The sequence below is a fragment of the Dendropsophus ebraccatus genome, chromosome 8, assembly GCF_027789765.1.
Source record: "Dendropsophus ebraccatus isolate aDenEbr1 chromosome 8, aDenEbr1.pat, whole genome shotgun sequence".
NCBI classification, from domain to species: Eukaryota; Metazoa; Chordata; class Amphibia; order Anura; family Hylidae; genus Dendropsophus; species Dendropsophus ebraccatus.
The window spans coordinates 17,796,643-17,816,705 of NC_091461.1; the positions used below are offsets into that span (position 1 = coordinate 17,796,643).

General features: G+C 42.4%; 1 pseudogene; it reads left to right on the forward strand.

Moving 5' to 3' along the window:
- LOC138799979 (ovostatin-like) overlaps positions 1–18,866 on the forward strand; it is a 45,915-nt pseudogene extending 27,049 nt beyond the window's left edge.
- Positions 18,867–20,063: the final 1,197 nt, after the last annotated feature.

The window sequence follows — 20,063 nt, forward strand, 5'->3', positions numbered from 1 at the left end:
CCATCCCCCCATGACACCCATAGTCTAAGTGCCGATTGCAATCAGAACAGGGTGGTGCCTGTCAAATAACTGAATTGAATTGTGACCATGGCATCTAGGGAGCTAAGCGACCAGTTCTGGACTGAACTCCACTGATGGTGGTTGTCAGCCGCAGATAGCTGTCAGACCCCGGGGGTATAGAGAGGGCTTAGCTCCTGAACTTACTCTGTACTCCACCAGATAGTTATGTAAAAAATTGCCATACTAGTAACGATTTTAGCACAGAAATTTTTGACCTTTTTACCCAATAATCACTGCTTTCCTATCCACCAAATAGTGAGTAACCAATGAGACCCCCATGATCTCGAAAACGAGACTCTCAAAGCATGGTTCAGCTTTTGGCTATCTTTGGCACTCTAATAGACAATAAATAAGGCTAACCTGTAAGACCAAAGAGATCAACTACAAACACCTCTTTTACAAAGTGTCTCTAACTCTGGAGCACCTGATATGTTCAAGCATTACTCGCACAGCCCATTGTGTAATGCTTCATTTCCCCTGCAGAGGCGCTGCAGAATAATTGAACGCTTGCTATTAGGTTTTGCCCCTGATCATTAGTGATATAGGTATTAGTAGATCCTGTGATCATCTGATTATTAAGGGACATCTCTGACAAAAGGGTAAAAAACAAGTGAACAATCTGCAATTTCCTCTCTTTTCAGGGTCATTGTCCGATGGGGCCGGCGGTATTGAGACTTTCCGCAGCAATTTTGGTGAAATGTTTGGATGGCGCACTGTGATCATAGGGTACCGGCTCGTTATACTTATAATATTGCACAATAAAATGAGTAAAATTACACTTAAAAATGGACTAGATGGGAGGGGGCTTGTACACGTTCACGCTTTTTAGAGGGGTGCTATTATAATTTATAGACCCAAAGACCAGAAAGACAAAGATGCTCGTAACATTTGCTTCTTGATGTTTCAGCAATAATTGTTTTGTATTTTCCTATTTTGATCCTGACACTATTGATGTTCATTTATCTTACTTTTCTATCGCCAGAGATTTGCTGTTACTTAGTATTCATTGAGTTTGGCTGCCTGCCCCCCCCCCCTCCCTTAGAATAAAGTGAAGTGTTGTTATATTCTAGATTAATCACCCTAATAACCCCCAGTCCTATGCGTAATAGCGATTAAATAAATCTCAGTGATGAGCCTATAGTTCCTCTACAGATTTATGTGTCTCCATGGTAACAGACTACAAACAAATCCTTATGTAGTCAGGTCAGCGCTCGCTTCCTCTTCGTTCCTCGCTCGCTGTCTGTGCTATCGCATGCACAGACAGCGAGCCAGGGGGCGTAGGGAGCTGCAGGTGGGGCTGTCCAGACAATCTAAGGGTGGTCCATAGAAAAGAGCGACGGTCTGCTTCCTCCCCTCCTATTGCGCAGGGCAAGGGGCAGCAGACTGTAGCTATCGTGATCAGGATTTTAGAACATGCTAAAAGACAATGATCAGCTGACATCCAGCATCTCTGATCATTGCCCTTCAACATGAGCCATTATGCAAAACCATTATTGTCCGGAAAAGTCGGTAATCGGTTAAGTACAGACGATAATTATTTTGTGTCTTAGGGTCCTCCCCTCATGTATTACTACATATCTTCTGTCTTATTGATATTGTATAGGCAGCATTGACCTGATTGGTTAACACTATGTTACTCAAATTCTCAATGAACCTTAGGTCCGATGGTAAAGGAACTGCAATATCCACCATTCCGGACACCATCACCGAGTGGAACAGCGACATGTTTTGTGTGTCAGAAACTGAAGGCGTGGGTTTGACCAACCAGCCCGCAAAAATCCGCACATTTTTACCTTTTTTTGCGGAACTGACAATGCCGCAATATAGTACCAGAGGGGAAAGGATAATATTAGTCACCACTGCCTCAAACTACGAAGAAGACTGCAAGAAGGTGACTAAACCTTTATCTTGTTTAACAGTAATAATGTCACCATTGCTGTCCCATATAGTAGAATGGGTAAGTGGTTTAGGGGGGATGGAGAGGTAGGTGGATTGTAGAGGAGTAGGTAGACCCCCACCCATTGAGTATGGTAGGTTCTCCTGTTAGATAAGAAGGTTGACACAGTAGATAAAAAGACCCTTCCGTTAGCTAGGTTTCCCCAGTAGATGATATCCACAATTTGATGGACCTTTGTAGAGGACCTACACCAATAGTTGGGTGACCCACTGTAAATAATATGCTCATTGGGTAGGTAGTCCCCGTAGCTAATTTCCATTGTTAAGCCGGTGGTTAGGTAGGTACAATAGTTCAAGCAGATAGTTTCCCACTGACCAGCTACTTCACAGTCCACCAGCATCTTCTCTTCCTTCTGCGCCTCATTGTAGGGTGCACAATGGGTGACATCATGGGGCATACCGGGCACAAAAGAAGGAGACTCTTTCAGCCTCTAGTGGCTGCAGTCCCATCTTCTACGAGTCTGGCCTTCTAACTGGGTGCAGCTTTTATCTGTACAGGTAAAAGCAATTCTACATTCCCCCCGGTGTGCCGCCACCCGAACTGGGTCATTGTGCTGTTTTTCTGTTAATACTCCTGGAAATGTAAAGCTGGGAGATACCATTTATTGGCATGCACGCCTGCAGTGTTCCTTCCACTCTTCAAGCATAGCCAAGCAGCGCTGCTGCCTGTTTTTTTTTAGAAATTGGTGGTGGTGTGTGTGTGTGTGGGGGGGGGGGGGGGGGGGGGCTCAGCATCTGGAACGCCACCAGTCAAAGCTGCTTACATGTTTCTATCACATGTCAGAAGATTTTAAAGCCCTCCTCTGTTACCTGTTTGCCCTCCTCCCCCACCCCATAGCATCATAACATGACAGCTGAGGGCCAAACAGTATGTGTAATAGGTGATTGGTGAAATAATAATATATTACAAATGCAGTATATTACATAAGTGAGGAAGCAAAAGCATAATCAACTCCCCTAGGGAGTGATCAAAAAGTCATAAAAAAAAACTACAGCCCTACCAGAAATAATAAAATACATAAATAAAATAGAAAGTAGTAAATCACAAAAATGTATATAAAGGTGGTGTCACTGTAATCATGCTGACTCCCAATATACAAAGTGTAGTGGGAGGGAGATAGTGTTGGCTGAATTCCCGCCTAGAGTGTCATGTACACAGGAACAGGAAGTCTTTTACACAATGTACACCAAACAGGAAGTTGGGCTAAAACAGACAGCGGTAGAAGGAAAACATGAGACCCCAGAAAGACAGTGTAACTGTATTTACAAATATATGTTCATTTACTATTCAGTTGACCATTAGTTTCATTGTCGGATGACCCCTTTAATGTCAGTACTTATGCATTTGCTCAGGTCAGTTTCACGGTCACAGTTTCTGATGGGTCCCAGCCGACTTCCCTGAATGGTGATGATGAGCTCTGTATCTGTAAAGGAGAAACTGTCTCCAGGCAGTGGAGCATGGACTTTATTGCTTTAGGTGGGATCTTTTCTTCTATTTTGTACTTTTAGTACCTTGACAATTCTGATATCTCTGCTTTATTGGAAACGTTTATTGTAATTTAAAGGTGACATATCCATCAACGCATCTGCCTCAACAACACACATCTCCGATACATGTGATGGGCCCAACGATGACTCAAAACCATTCCGTAAAGACACAGTAATGAAAACCATTATTGTAGAGGTAAGGGATCAGGGTTCTCTGATCGGCAGTATTTTTATTATAATAATTTTTTGTTTCTCGAAAATACATCCTAAGGCTATGTTCACACTACGTAAAAACATGGCCGTATTTCATAACACTGCCCGTAGTTGTGTTAACAATGGCCATTATTTTAAAAATAAGGGCCGTTGTTTGCACAACTACGGCCGGAGTTATGAAATACGGCCGTGTTTTTTATGTAGTGTGAACCCGGCCTAATATATTCTACTTATAAGAAACTCTTATTACTGTACACCCCAAGAGCTTGGATTTCCCTCTTCTCTGCCTGTAGAATCCTACTTCTAGGATTTAGCACAAACCAGTAATTGGAATACATGGAAGGGGAGAGGAGGGAGATGCGGCTGCATTGTTGAGCAGACATTGAATTAGAAAAATATATATATTTACCTGTTTTTTACAGTAAAGGGGTATTCCACTCAAACATAACTTTTCATAAGTTGCTGTCCTTGGTGACACTAAAAATTCCTTCCATACTTGTTATTATCGATTTAGTCTCTTTCCCCCAGTTCTGAGCTGCTGTTTTCTGCTGAAGACACAAAAAAATGTGTGTGAGCTTTTCTCTCCATTTGTCCTCCTCTCTTTTGAGAAGGCTGATGTGAAGAAGTCCCTACTAGAGATGAGTGAAATTGGCGCCCATTCACGCACAGCGGCCCTGATACATGTATTCATCCGCAAGATCCTGAAGGCAGCCATTCATATATGTTGGTGTCAGCTAACTGCCCAATCAATCACCAGCTATCTATCCTCATCTCCTCAATGTAAACCATTGTGAAGGCATTTTCAGCAAAATGTAGGATGATTATAATTCAGTGTTTGAGTCTCTTCTTTTATTCTTAAGGCTGAAGGAATAAGAAAAGAGTCACATTCACATCAATAAGTCACATTCAGTCACCTGAGCATTGTAGAAGGTAAGAACATACCTGATGTAAGGCTTGTGGATAGATGGAATGTTTTAGTATTGAGTAATATTATATCAGGAAGATGTTTTTTGTAACTCTATTTTTTTAGGTATTATAACATTGTATTTCTGCAGCTGCTGCCTGGCATTGAGCATCACTTTTTAAAAAAATGTTTTTATTATTTTTACCCGTTTACAGGGGATATCTTAGAATCTTTTGGCATGTATAAGGATATACCATTATAAGCTAAGATATACTATAATAGTGTCATCTAGGATTATAATAGTGTCTGAGCTCTGGGATAATATTGAGGACTGACACAGTAACAAATCCCCATTTATTTAAAGGTACTGTGGTCTCTTTATATTAAAGGGGTTATCCAGCGCTACAAAAACATGGCCACTTTCCCCCTACTGTTGTCTCCAGTTTGGGTGGGGTTTTGAAACTCAGTTCCATTGAACTAAATGGAGCTTAAATGCAAACCGCACCTGAACTGGAGACAACAGTAGTGGGAAAAGTGGCCATGTTTTTGTAGCGCTGGATAACCCCTTTAAGGGTCCCGGCAGTCAGCAAGTAACAACTAGAGATGATCGAACATTGGGAAATGTTAGGCTTGATGGAACTCGAACCTTCAGCATTTGATTCCCGATGCCTACCCGTTCCGTGGGAACAGTGGAGACTGCCCTATTACCACCTGGAAAACAGGGATACAGCCTAGGTAATAGACTGTATCCCTGTTTTCCAGGCGGTACTCGGGCTGTCTCCACCTTCCCCACGGAACGGGAAGGTATCAGGAATCAATGCTGAAGGTTTGAGAAGGTTTGAGTTCGATCGAACCTAACATTTCCTGATGTTCGATCGACTCTAGTAGCAACATATCTGGTGACAACTAATTTTTTGTGTATTTTTTTTTTTTTTTTAAGATTCGACTGTTGAAAATGAAGTCGACATTGAAAGTCCAAATAACTTGGTAGAAGATTCCTTTGAGTTATACTTCACTGTCGTAGGTGAGTTCCGTTTCACAGTTCTCCTTATTTTCTCCTCGTTTTCCTCTTTGGAGAATGAATTATATATTAATATATATTATATTAAGAACTGTTTTAAAAAAAATCATATTTTCCAACGACTTATTTGGTTATTTCTGTTCGGCCATACATATATGATGACATCTTCTTCACACCTACAGGTGACACCGTGGGACTCATGGCCGAAAATCTTGCCAATTTGCTGAAGCAGCCGGACGGATGCTGTGAACAGAACCTCGCCAGACTCCTTCCCGTTGTGCATTTGCTGGAATATTTCAGCCATACAGGAGATCTGGATGATGAACTTTTTGAAAAAGCAAAAAGTTATCTCAATGCCGGTAAGTAAGACCTCAGACACAAAGGGTGGCAGCAGCGCGAGGACCAGCGGCCCCTTACCCAAGCATACATATGGCTAGCTGTTTGGTGGATGTACATTGCCCTACATGACATTGCATGAAATGTGTAGGGCTCTTTAGCCCAGCAATGTACAGTATAGCCACCATGCACTGCCATGCAGGTTTGGTCAGACTATGTAGGAAACCTCTGTGGAATCCAATGTATCATGAGTTTTTATCTGTGGGATTCAATATGAAACCTCTGTATAACTCCATATGAAATCGGATAATACATAGATGTCCCAGGTACTATTGTAGAAGCCTTATGGCAATATAATACAAAGCCTTAGAGGAGAAGTCTGGCGATAATTTTTATTACAGTATTGTATTGCCCCACAAAAGTTATACAAATTACTAATATACACTTTGCTTTTTCCCTGCACTTACTACTGCATCAAGGCTTCACTTCCTGGATACCATGGTGATGTCACTTCCTGGATACCATGGTGATGTCACTTCCTGGATAACATGGTGATGTCACTTCCTGGATAACATGGTGATGTCACTTCCTGGATAAAATGGTGATGTCACTTTCTGGATAACATGGCGATGTCACTTCCTGGATAACATGGCGATGTCACTTCCTGGATAAAAGGGTGATGTCACGACCCGACTCCCAGAGATGTGTGGACTGTGGCTGCTGGAGAGGATGATGGCAGAGGGATGCTCAGTGCCCTGTGTCCCTCATTGTCCGCCTGCCATCATCCTCTCCAGCAGCCACAGCCAGCACAGCTCTGGGAGTAAGGTTGTGACATCACCATGTCATCGAGGAAGTGACATCACCATGTTATCAGGAAATGACATCACCATTTTATCCAGGAAGTGACATCACCATGTTATCCAGGAAGTGAAGCCTTGATGCAGTAGTAAGTGCAGGGAAAAAGCACTTTATAAGCATTTCCCGTAATAAGTGTATATTGGTGATTTGTATAACTTTTCGGGGGCAATACAATACTTTAAAAAAAAAATTCGCCAGACTTCTCCTTTAATATGGATTTTTTACAGCTATAGGCCATTTATTTTAATTGTTATTCACATTTTTGTTTTGCATAGCATTCATTGGACTTTTTGGGCGTGTTTTATGGGTGTTTTTTATTATTATTATTTTATTTTTTTTTTCCCAAATCAGTTCTTCGCCTGGAATTTTTAATTATTTTTTAATGTCTGCACACATGAAGACAGCAGCAAACAGAATGTTCTTTTTTTTCTTTTTAAAAAGCCTTCATTAGACTGTATTACATCCAAAACATAATAGATCCTGAACTATGCTGATGTAAGTTGACGTGTATTACAGCAGTTTACATAAGCTTTGTGTGATGATGTAGTATGAACAAATCCTTGGCACACAAGGTTAAAGACCAGGCACACTTTGAGCAAACTAACAGCTGGTCTAAACTTGGACTAGACAGATGTGCTCACCTTGGCCCAGATGTAGTAGAACTTTCTGACAGACGCTTTTTCATACACTTTAATTATTAAATCAATATCAGAAGGAAAAAGCAAAAGCTGCCCATTTGAGAATTATGCAAACAATTTACGGCTGTAGTATGGTTAAAAGAAGGATGATTTGACAGCGTGTAAATCAAAAAAAAATATTTGTACTCTGTTTTCAGAGTTTTTTTTTTTGTTTCTCTTTGTAGGATACGCTCGACAACTCGCATGTAGAAGCTGGAACGGCCAGTATTCTGTCTTCCGCAATTCGCTTGTGCTGAATTCTTGGTAAGGACAAAGTCACACGTTTATCCCAATGTCAGTGTTCTGCATCAGAATGGTCAGGACTGGTGTTGGGCAGACTTGACAAATAGTTCGGGTTCGGAAACATTCGCTGAACACAAACACTCAGCATTTGACTCCCGGCATCTGGAGACGTTGAGCTGCCAGGAGAACATGAAACCGGCTATGGATACAGCCTGTCTATCCATGTTTTCCAGGACAAAATGGAGATTTAGTGGCTGAAACGGCATTGTTGTCTTTGTTTCAGGTTGACTATAAACACGTTCTATGCATTTGAGCTAAGCAAAAAATATACTTACGTGGATAAGAACATCCAGCAACAGATCCTGTTACAACTGGGGACCACACAGGACTTGAACACCGGCTGCTTCAGCCACACCGGGTCACTGTTCACCGTCCAGGTAACTGGTCATATCATAGAATTACCGATGAATGGGCAAAAAGTTGCTGTCAGACTCCTCTAGATATTAGATGGTTGGGCAATCCCACTGAAATTAGTAGGTATGGATGGCATAAATAATAGGCAGCTTTATTTAAAGGGCTTTTATATAATTTTGAAAAACATAAAGCTTCAGGCTACGTTTACACACACTCTTTTGGATCATTATTGAGCCAATAATTTCATTTTTACAATTCAAAATAAGTCCCCAAAACAGCAGTTCTGTTAAACTTTTTGATCATATGACCATAACTTCTGCCTTTGGAACATTTTTTCATATATTTTTGTGACATAAATGGCTGAAAAACATTTCAAATGCCAGAAAAAAAACAAAGTTTTCGTGCACTCTCTGGTGTGAAGGGTGAAAATTCCATTATTTTTGCCAGTGATTGTAGGAGGAGGGGGGCAGGGGAGAGAACTGCTCAGCTGATCTCTTCTCCCTGCTCATTCTAGTGATCTATGAGGGTATTTTCACCCTTGGACCTTGGCCAATTAAAACTCTTGACAAGTCTCTGTGTCATGTTAAAAGTTTTTATTATATGATGGCAATACTCCATCCCTTCTACACAGAATTAAAGGGGAAATTGAGATTTACAGACGCTCAGTTGGTTGTTAATGAATGTTATGTTCTCTTTAAATTTCTCAATAATGTTCTTCTTCTCCTAGGATGGTTATGATAGGAATAGTACTATCCGTTATACAGCATATGTGGCAAAACGGTTACTGAAAACTGAGCTATACGGAATTGGGGTGAGTACTAACACTCTACGAGAGACGCGATGATATATTAAAAGGGCAGAGAGTAATATAAAAAACATACAACATATTGAAAAAAAAAAATTTATATATATATATATATATATATATATTATTTTTACTTCTCTACTATTATACATTAAGAATCAAACGTAAAGAGCGACCTAGACCTCTCTATCCCTGTTGGCCGCCTCTTATATTGTGTCTTACTTTTCTTATAGGATTCATTGTTAGAAGGTGCTCTGCGGTGCATCCAGGATGTGGATTACAATACTCTGGACACTTATACTCTTGCTTATGTATTGGAAGCTGCAGCTCTGGCTAAACTAAACATTTGGGATGACTTGTATCACATAGTGCAAGGACGGGCCATTAGCGAAGGTATTGTAATACAACATAATGTACAGTAAAGAAAAAAAAAAAAGATAGAATCCCTTCTTCAGGCTTTTCGACAAGATGCCTTGACCAGTGAAGTGGAGTTGAGGGGCGGCCATAGCTCTATTTACCTTGTATGGATAATTGACTGGGTCCTGGTCTGTCCACAAAAGTCCTGGGTCACAATGGAAGAGGACCTGGCACCCAGTATGCACCCCAATTACCCACCGCTCCCCCTCAAACTTGTCCAAGGCAACACCTTTATCAGCGCCCTACTTATAACTACTAATGCCCGGAGGTCATATCTATAAAAATATCTTGACACCAGATTCCCTTCCCCTCTATTACAATTAAAGGCCTTTTTACACGAAACGATTATTGGCCGTATTTGGTCGATATCGGCTGTTACGGCAGATAATTGTCCCGTGTAATAGCAAACAATGATCATCCGACATCAAAATGTTGAAAGACAAACGACTAATATAGAAGCAATCTGCTTCCGCCACTCAGACTACTGCTATCTGCTATGGGCTGCCCGGACGATCTAGTGATCACCCGGGCAGACCCCCGCAGCTCCCGCTGTACTCACCCGCTGACAGCGCTGGTTTGCTCCTCTCCGTCGCCCCGTGTAATAGGGGCTTACGAAGCATTTTGGATAGTGCAAATTTGCTGATTTGCTCTTATCTAACCTTCTCCACCTCTCTACATGACAGCCATGTTCCATTATCGTGCTGGTTCCAGTCACCGCTGCAATGCCAATTCACACAGCGCCTGCTGTGTGGATTGGAGGCAGCAGACTTGCTCATAGACTTCCAGTCCAAACTAGAGATGAGCAGACTCTTCGGATTTCTGGTTCGTGAGAGCCAGAACGATCGCCAATGATTCCCACTGTCTGCTCGCTCCGTGCAGCGGGTGGATACCTCCTAAGGAACGGCTGGAAAACTGGGATAAAGCAATTGCCAATGGCTGTATCCCAGTTTTCCAGGCGTTCTATAGGAGGTATACACCCGCTGCACGGAGCGAGGAGACAGCGGAAATCCGACGCCGATCGTTCTGGTTCTCACGAACCAGAAATCTGAAAAGTCCGCTCATCTCTAGTCCAAACACGAGCCCCAGTGTCAATCGGCTAGTCGTGATGGGTTGCAGCAAGAACGGGAAGTAGTTCTCAGTATCTGCTCAGTATCTAGAGGACAGCAGGGCGGCCACTTACTCTCACCACCCTTTTGCTTACAGGGGAAAATACCTATATCGCTGAAATGTTCTTTTAAAGGTTTTACATTTCACTAGGCTGGATCTAAGAAACATTTTCTTATTAAAAATCATTTTTGTTTTTTTAAATAAAACAACTGCTTTTGACCCATTTTACATCTCACATAACCTTAGCTAGGAGCATGGAGAAAAGCCCGTAGCCTATTATGTGAATTCCATATGGAGAAGGTAAAAATGGAATGGCTAAGATATCTGTCTTACCTACAGGTCGTACAGTACACTGGAGACGTGAAAACATACGCCCAGGAAAGCCATATTACTTTGTGCCCATCAGGTACGCTTCCGCAGAGGTAGACATTACTGCAAGCATTATGTTGGGTATTTTGCATGGCCCTGAGTTAGACCAGGAGAAGCTGGGTTACCTTGGCCAAATAGCAACATGGTTGTCTTCCACTCAGAACGCCAATGGTGGATACTCATCCTCACAGGTAATCAGAGGGCTACCATACACCTATCCCGGTATATATTTTCACCATTCTAGAGACCCCAATTGGAATGATCAATGTTGCCTCTTTTTATTAGGATACAATATCTGGCACTGAAGCCATCACTGAGTATGGTAAATTGGTTTTCGTTGGTGAGCCCAATGTAGAAGTTGTTGTGAGTCTAGGAGATAATGAAGTCGCCCGTGTGAAGGTGAACAAAGACAACAAGATGCTGGTTCAGAGGAAAAAGTTGCCTGTTGCATTTGGGAAGTACAAGTTGATTGTCACCGGAACGGGCAACCCCCTGGTACAGGTAAGATGTGACTGTATTCACACTGCTATAAAAAAACAAAACAGAGCCCAGTTTATGGTTGAAAGCTGCATCCTCTTATCTGTTGACATTTTCTCTGACTCTTCTATCTGGCTAGTCCTGTGTTTTGAGACTCTTACCTCCACCACCAATCTTGTAGTATCCCTGTATCCCAGTCCTTTAAAGCGACTCTATACCCACAATCTGTCCCCCCCAACCACTTGTACCATCAGATAGCTGCTATTAATCCAAGATCTGTCCTGGGGTCCGTTCAGCTGGTGATTCAGTTATTGTCCTAAAAAAACAACTTTTAAACTTGCAGCCCCGTGCCCAACGTCCGGGGCCTAGAATATCTGTGCCCTTACTTTACACCACCCCTCCGTCCCTCCTCCCCACCCTCTGAACCTGAACTTTGCACAGGTGCCTTAGCAATCCAGCCCATGTTCAGTATTCACGCAGGTGGAGAATATGAGACAATCTGCCTGAAGCATTCCTAATGATGAAGAGGGTGGGAAGGAGGGACAGAGAGGTTGTGCAAGCCTAATGCATAGACATTCTAAGCCCTGCAAATTTAAAAGTTGTTTTTTTAGGACAATAACTGCATCACCTGCTGAACGGACCCCAGGGCAGATCTTGGATTAAAAGCAGCTATCCGAAGGTACAAGCGGTTTGGATTTGGATTTTGGTGGATCATGGGAAAATTGTGAATATTATGTTTGTTTGTTTTTTGCAAAAATGTTTCCATGAAACAATCACAGAAGGGCGGTGCTAATGCAAATGTGCCCAAAAGAGGGAAGCTAGGAGAGTTGTTCTTGGGTTGCCCACGGTGATCTAAAGACAAAAGGTTAGATTGTTCTCTAAATAAGGATTCACATGGGTGATATAAAAGTGTCAATCACCAATAACATTTCATAGACCCTGATTTCTCTAATATGATGTCCATATGTTTCTTTCTTTGTAGTTAACAGGCATATTCAACACCAAGGTAACAAATGAAGGCAGCGCATTCGCACTGACAGTAACTACACGGACCGAGTCCTGTATTGAAGGTGTGGCGCCAGTTATTCACACCGACATCTGTGCCAGGTAAGTCTCCTCAAGCCCACTCTTACTCTAATCTGAATGACTGGATTTAAAGGGGTTGTCCACTATGTCTCCATACATAAAATGATTACAAGCCGCCATACTGTCAGGACTCCCAGCAATCATCTTCACTAAGTGGAGAAAGAAGAAGTGTTCATCACCACAACAAAGAGGAGGGACAAAAAACATTGGTTCGGGTACTCCAATGTCACAGGACCAAGCCCTCAGAGCCAGGGCTGCACCACCCCGCTGACCCCTACACCGCCTCCTGCTAATTGGTAACATATGGGTCTTAGTCTCTAATTTCTCATCCATTTCTAGGCACATGTGACTACTGCAGCCAATCAGTAACAAGCAAACAATCAGTTTAAGAAAAAAACTAATATTTCTAAAAAAAATTATATGGGAAAGTATTAAAGTTGCCCTCCTGACTACAGTTTTGTTGCAAATATGTATTACAATGTAGCCCAAGATTATAGTGGCTAAAAAAAACAACAAATAGCCATGATCCCATTATTTTTCAGTTACAATGGAATCCAAAGTGAATCCAACATGGTCTTAATTGATGTCAAACAACTGACTGGGTATTCCAATGACCGCGGATCAACCTACAAAGTGAGTGTCAGTAGATTGCATGAACTCAGGGTAATGGAAGCCGTGAGGTGTGCTATTATGTAATATAACTTTAAATCATCAGAAAATTCTTATTTTAACCCTCTTTAAAGAGGGATTTCCAGGAAGAATCTACATTTTCCCAATCCTGTGGATACGGTAAAAGTTTGAGATTGTGTTGGGTCTGTTCTCTGTACCCCCTGCCAATCTCCATATTTGAGATAGAGACAGTGATCAGCCAATGTAACGATCATCAGCTGATCGTTGGCTTAGCTTTGGACCTAAAATCGTCACTACGTGCAATAGCAATGCGGCTGACTATTGCCCAAATACCTAATACCTTACCTCTCCCCGCTCCTGGTCTTCTCTGCTGTGCTAAGCAGGAATAGGTAAGGTATCAGGTGTTTGGGCAAGGGCTGCAGGAACATCGCTAACGATGTTCATGCAGCCCTTACTGCTTAATTATCAGGCCGTCTAGCTCCAGTAAAGGAGCGGTGATCTAGCAGATGATCGGGCTGTTGTCAGCCCGTGTAATAGGACCCTTATCCATGCATTATCAAGCGAGTCTATTTTAACCTATGGAGGTGGAAGGGGTTGATGGGGATGAGTGAGCAGGGAGAGAAGAGATACAGCATTACAGTTTTGAGACTGTCTGGGCACTTAAAACGCTGTATTCAGAGGTCAGAATAGTCAGAGCTTATGTGGGAGCTTGGTGAGAGCAGATTGCAGGATGTTGTGCTGTTCAGGGCTGCCTTTTCTCCTCTCCGTGCTCACTCACGACCCCCTCCCCTCTCCATAGAGCATAATGGACACAGAAATCCTGCTTCTTCTTAAGTGAGGGGGGAGGTAGGAAAACAGCTTTTTGGGTACAAAAGTAAACTCTTTTGCTTAATAAAAATCTATTACAGACTTAAAATCGCTTGTACTATTTATTGATTTCTGAAAAATGACATGTAAATGACAGCTACACTTTAAAGAGGTTGGCACTTTATAGTAAAATTGCTCAGTGTACAGTATTAGTATATACAGTGAGTACACTTACTGACAGCAGCTCCCGCGGTACCTCATAGAGCTAAAATCAGCCTCCCCTTCTCCAGGCTGTACTGCCCTGCTCTGTTGTGTTTCTGTTCATGAAATGGCCGATATGGAGGAGCATGTGACCATGCCCCCTCAGTGTCCACCACTAAGCCTGTATAATCCTATGGTGGACACTGGGGGGCGGGGCATGGTCACATGCTCCTCCATGTCTGCCATTTCATGGACAGAAACACCACAGAACAGGACAGCACAGCCTGGATGAGGGGAGTGTGATTTTAGCCGTATATGGTACACAGGGAGCTGCTGTCAGTAAGGCCAGTGAGTACACTTACTAATACTGTACACTGACCTATTTTACTACAAAGGGGCCAAACCCTTTAAAGGGAATCCGTCAGCTCCCGGGCACTACCTAAGGTGTTGACAGTGTGCTGTAGCTTGCAGCCCCCAGTAAGCATGGTGTCTTTTTGGTAATTTTCCGTGCAGCAGATTATGTACAATCTTATGTCTCCTACTGTCACAGAGCTGTTGTTCGTGCCACACTTGTCATGCATCCTCCTCCCTCTTCATGAATAATCAATGCTGCCCGGCCTCCTGCTCGCTCAGCTGTTAGATTGCAGATCAGTCCTCTGTAGACGGGTTATGTCTGAAAGAATCTTTCCTCTGCAATGTGTTGGAGCTGTGGTCTAGGGGTAACTCATCTGTCTAGAGGCCTGCCAGCAGTTTATTCTCTGGTTTGAATCCCCTGATGGAAATTAAATAGATGTCTTTTTTTTTCCTCATTATTGTATCATTTTTAAGGTTATGTTCACACACACAGTATTTTTGCTCAGTATTTTGGTCAGTATTCTGCAACCACAACCAGAAGTGGATTGAAAACACTGAAAGGCTATGTTCACACACTGTTTTAATTGAGTGGATGGCTGTCATTTAATGGCAAATAATTACTGTTTTTTTAAAACAACAACCAATATTTGCCATTAAATGACAGCCATCTGCTCATTTTCACCAGTGTGAGAACATAGCCTTTTTGTGTTCTCAATCCACTCCTGGTTTTGGTTGCAAAATACTGACCAAAATACTGAGCAAAAATACTGTGTGTGAACATAGTCTTAAAAATGATACAATAAGAGAAAAAAAAAAGACATCTATTTAATTTCCATCAGGGGATTCAAACCAGAGAATGAACTGCTGGCAGGTCTCTAGACAGGTGAGTTACCCCTAGACCACAGCACCAACACATTAGGGAGGAGAGATTCTTTCAGACATAACCTGCCTACAGAGGACTGATCTGCAATCCGACAGCTGAGCGAGCAGGAGGCCGGGCAGCATTGATTATTCATGAAGAGGGAGGAGGATGCATGACAACTGCTCTGTGACAGTAGGAGACATAGGATTGTACATAATCCACAGCACGGAAAATTACCAAAAAGACACCATGCTCACTGGGGGACTGCCAGCTACAGCACACTGTCAGCACCTTAGGTAGTGCCCGGGAGCTGACGGATTCCCTTTAAGGTTTTATTTTATGTAAGGTTAAATCTTAGGAACTGGTTGGCTCCTTCTGCGTCCTCAGTAAAGACATTGAAAATATGGCGACTCAAGTAAAGGGTTATGAGTACGCTTGGTAATCAAAAAGGGAGAAGGGGATAAGTAGATATCAGCACACCTGGAAAGACTGGTGATTTGTATTGGTTGTGCTGTCGACCCCACACACATACACATATACATACTCTCTTTCTCTCCCCCCCCCCCCCCTCCCTTTCTCTTCCTTCAGCATTTTGCTCCATGCTGGATAGGTGGGTAGGTGAAGGGTGGGCTGGGGTGGTTGGTGGGTCAGCACTGATGGGGTGGTTTTCGGTCAGCAGTAATAAACAATAAACACAACATGGCAAGAAGTTACATTTTCTTATTGTTTCTCGTCCAAAATGACAACTTAATAAATAATGAATTAAAAAATGAATCCTGTGTATAGAAATACTGTACCTATGCAAGGGCTCTTTTAAAGCACTTCACTATAACTTCCACTAAAACTCCATTATCCTTTCTTCTTCCTTTAGATTTTGACCCCAGACAGTATTTCTGATGTTGATTTTAAGAACAATCATGATTATTTTTACCTGAAATCCGTGAGTATTTGGGAACGTTACCTCTTGCCGCCTTCTTTTCTGTATTCAAAGTAAATCATAACTTAATCATATCATAATTCCTGATACCCTAATGTCACTGTTACCTTGTACAGATGAAAGCTGGCGCTGAGGTCTGCTTCACAGTCACATCATACATGGACCAGAGGGCCCAACTGTATCAGAGCAGCGTTGTTATCATACAGGATTATTATAACCCAGGTAAGGCTTGTTAACTGTATGTGTAATATTATATAGTGCACTGTAGGTAGATATACAGGGAAATCCAGGTCCACCTGAGAATCCTTCATTAGGCTAAGGTTCTGATATAATAATAGGTCAATAATAAAACAGAACCTCAAAGATCCGGCTGAAGACAATCCCGGTGACTGAGAAATAAATCACTTATGACTAGGGTCTACTTCATATGGGTTGGTCACATGTAATAGAGTCTCCCAAGACTTATTGTAGGACTGATTTAGCAAATCTTGCAGATTAGCTTTGGATTTAGATTCAGAAGTTCCCTGATTGCTGTGATTGCCATCACAATGTATGAACAGGAGCAGGGACCCTTTCAAAGACAGATGTCCCTGTCTCCTATACAGTACACTAAGCAGCCATGCCCAGAGCTTTGCTGCTTTGCTCTAGGCCTCTCAGTGAACAGAAACAGTCACTAAACTAAGCTGAAACACAATCACAAAATGTTTGGATTCTTAGGGCCATATTAGACGGTACAATATTTTCCTGTAAGGGTATGTGCACACTACAGAATCCCAACTGAACACCCGGCGCAGATTCTGCAGTTCGCGGCCGCACGTGTCTCCACCCGTGCCATAGACTCCATTCTATGCATTGGCGGATTCTGCCGTCCGTCCAAAGTATGAACCAGTTCATTCTATGGACAAATGGCGGAATCAACCCATGCATAACTCACTTACCAAGCTTATACACAGCTTGATGATCATGCATGAGGGCTGTAAATATATTGTTAAAGATGTCTGTGCAGCCCTTTTATACATAAAAAATAATAAAGTGTATACTTACCTATTCTCCCCCGGTGTCCTGCAGCCTTTGCCTGTGTTTCCTGCTCACCACCTACACTTCTGGCTCCATCTCTTCAGCTACAGGCCACTCAGCTAATCACTGGTCGAGACGGGACAGTACCCCAACCAGTGCTTGGCTGAGCAGCCTTTTGCTAGAGAGACTGGGGCAGTAGCGTCAGGGTGAGCAGGGAACACCGTAAAAAGCCGCAGGACAGTGGGGGGAGCATAGGTAAGTATAAGCTTTAATAATTTTACACTGTCATCAGCCATAGGATGCACACTAGAACACAGCAATTCTACATGTTTAAAAGACAATGATCAGGGATAATCTGCCAAAAGGGCCTGATCAGACAGAGTATCACTCTGTAAAATAGAACACATACAAATCCTTTTTTTTTTTTTTTTTTTTACATTTGTGCTGGATTTGGTTGCTACCTACTAAATAATCTTTTTATAATTATTCTGAGAGCATTGTGCAAGGCTTAATAAATGAGATTTCTTTTCTCATCTAACTTTTTTTTCCTCCCAACTTCAACAGAGGAATCAGCCTATGCAGACTACACCTACCCGTGCTCCCCTTTCCCTGTGGTAAGACAATACTGAATGTTTCTGCAGTGCCTTCTATCAATGCTCATCTGTAGGAGAGCCTGGGTATCTTCTATAGGTGACAGTATCAGTAGGCTGCCTCCATGAGCAGTGTCATTTGGGTTGCATAGCCCCGAACGATGCATACTGTAGGGTTATACATAGTATGTTGATTGTATGAGTTAGTTTCCTTTAAAGGGAACCTGTCAGCCCATCTGCATGCTAGCGGCAGACATAGGCTGTGAGATAATGGGGTATACTATTTTATTTTTTTTATTTTTTTTAAAGTGGTTGGCATCTTCGGAAGTTTTAAAATCAATCAGTCTTATGTTGCAGGCTCAAGTGCCAAGGATGTGGGGTCAACCCCTAAAGTGCCAAAGCACATGCTTGGCTCACTGCACCGAGCCCTGTATACAAATCTTATGCCTGCATTATCTTACTTATGGAGGTGATCCTGAAGTGAACTGAGACCTAATACTATTTGTATTTAAGTCTTTGCTCTGGAAGCCAAGCCTGTACATCCATCGCAAAGGGCAAAAAGACAGGGGAAGCTAGGAGGGGAGAAATGCTGTGGCCTTCAGTGGCTTGGCCCCGCCTCTTTGACATTTGAGCCTAGTGGCTTGGCCCTGCCTCTTTGACATTTGAGCCTGGGACAAACAGCTGATTTGAATCCTTTAGCTTCACATAAAGTTATGATCCATTTTATTTTCCCATCATCTGTGGGCCCATGTCTACAGCTCATAGCATGTAAATGAGCTGACGGACTCCCTTAATCTGTCTGACTGGATATATTTCTTCCTCTAGGTGTAATCTTGGTGGCCAAAGTATAGGATCACATGTCTGGATATTGGCCATTTGGAAACCTGTAGATCTTAGCTTGCAAGACTGAAAGATCAATTTTCAGATGAACCTAAAAGTCTTATTGAAGAGTTAAAGGATTCCCGGCACAGAGCGGTTGTATCTGCGAGTCTTTAGCATCAGAAAAAAAAAAAATTCATTTGACTCCGGTTTTACAATCAAATGGACATCATAATCCTTCTGTAATTTTATTCATGAAATAAAGTAAAATACTTCATACAGCATTCTGTCCAACTTGCTTTTGTTCAGAAAACGTTTTGAGTATATAAGTCTCTCCAGGCCAGAGCAAGGATGGGCAACCTGCAGCCCTCCAGCTGTTGCAAGAAGGTTCCCCATGCCTGGTCTAGAACTATACAACTCCACACTTACAAGTGAATGGGGGAGCAACATCAACTCTGCAGTTGCAAGAAGTCCATCCAGCCTGGCATCCTGGAGTGGGATAAAGGATATGAACTAGAGATGAGTAAATTTATAGTATAAATGAAGCGTATAGCTTCGTACTTTGGCAGTCGGCTTATACGACGGCTGCCTTTAAACTCTGTTGCTCCGGGTGTCGGGAAAAGCTGGATCCAGTCCTGGGAAACTGAGAAGTTCGAAGGCAGCCAGCTAATAAACCAACAGACGAGCTATCAAATCGATTTTCTTAATTTATACTGTAAGTCTTTCATCTTTAAAAAAAAAAAAAAGCTAGGGAATACTTAGGGCCTAACACTGGAGCGGAGTCTAAGCCAAACCTGTTTAGTAGCAAAGTGCGACAGATACTGCATTTTACAGAAGGGAAGGAGCCCCAAAGTATTTAAAGGGGTTATCCAGCGCTACAGAAACATGGCCACTTTTCCCCCCTCTCTTATCTCCAGATTGGGGGGGGGGGGTTTGGAACTCAGTTCCATTGAAGTAAATTGAGCTTAATTGCAAACCACACCTGAGATTGAGACAAGAGGGGGAAGTGACCATGTCGTTGTAGCACTGGACCACCCTTTAAGATTAGCCCTTAAGATAAAAAACACACACAACTTGTAATTACCTGCATTGTCCCAAAGATGTCCAACTCACAAAAAGATTAGGAAAGACAAAGTTTATTCTGTATGGGCACAGAGTTAATGCGTTTCAGGAGTGAATCTCCCTTCCTCAGAGTAGAGTGCGATTTTAGGTCTTTTAAACCAGTCTATGCTCAATGTTTGTCATATGTTTCAGGAGTAAAACTCCCTTCAGAACAAACTCTGTGCCCATACAGAATTATCCTATTTTTAACCTATTTGAGTTGGACATCTTTGGGACAGTGCTGGTAATTACCTCTTATATTTATGAGTCCCTGTGGGGAGCACCTTGTATAAGGTGCCACCAGCTTTTTGCAG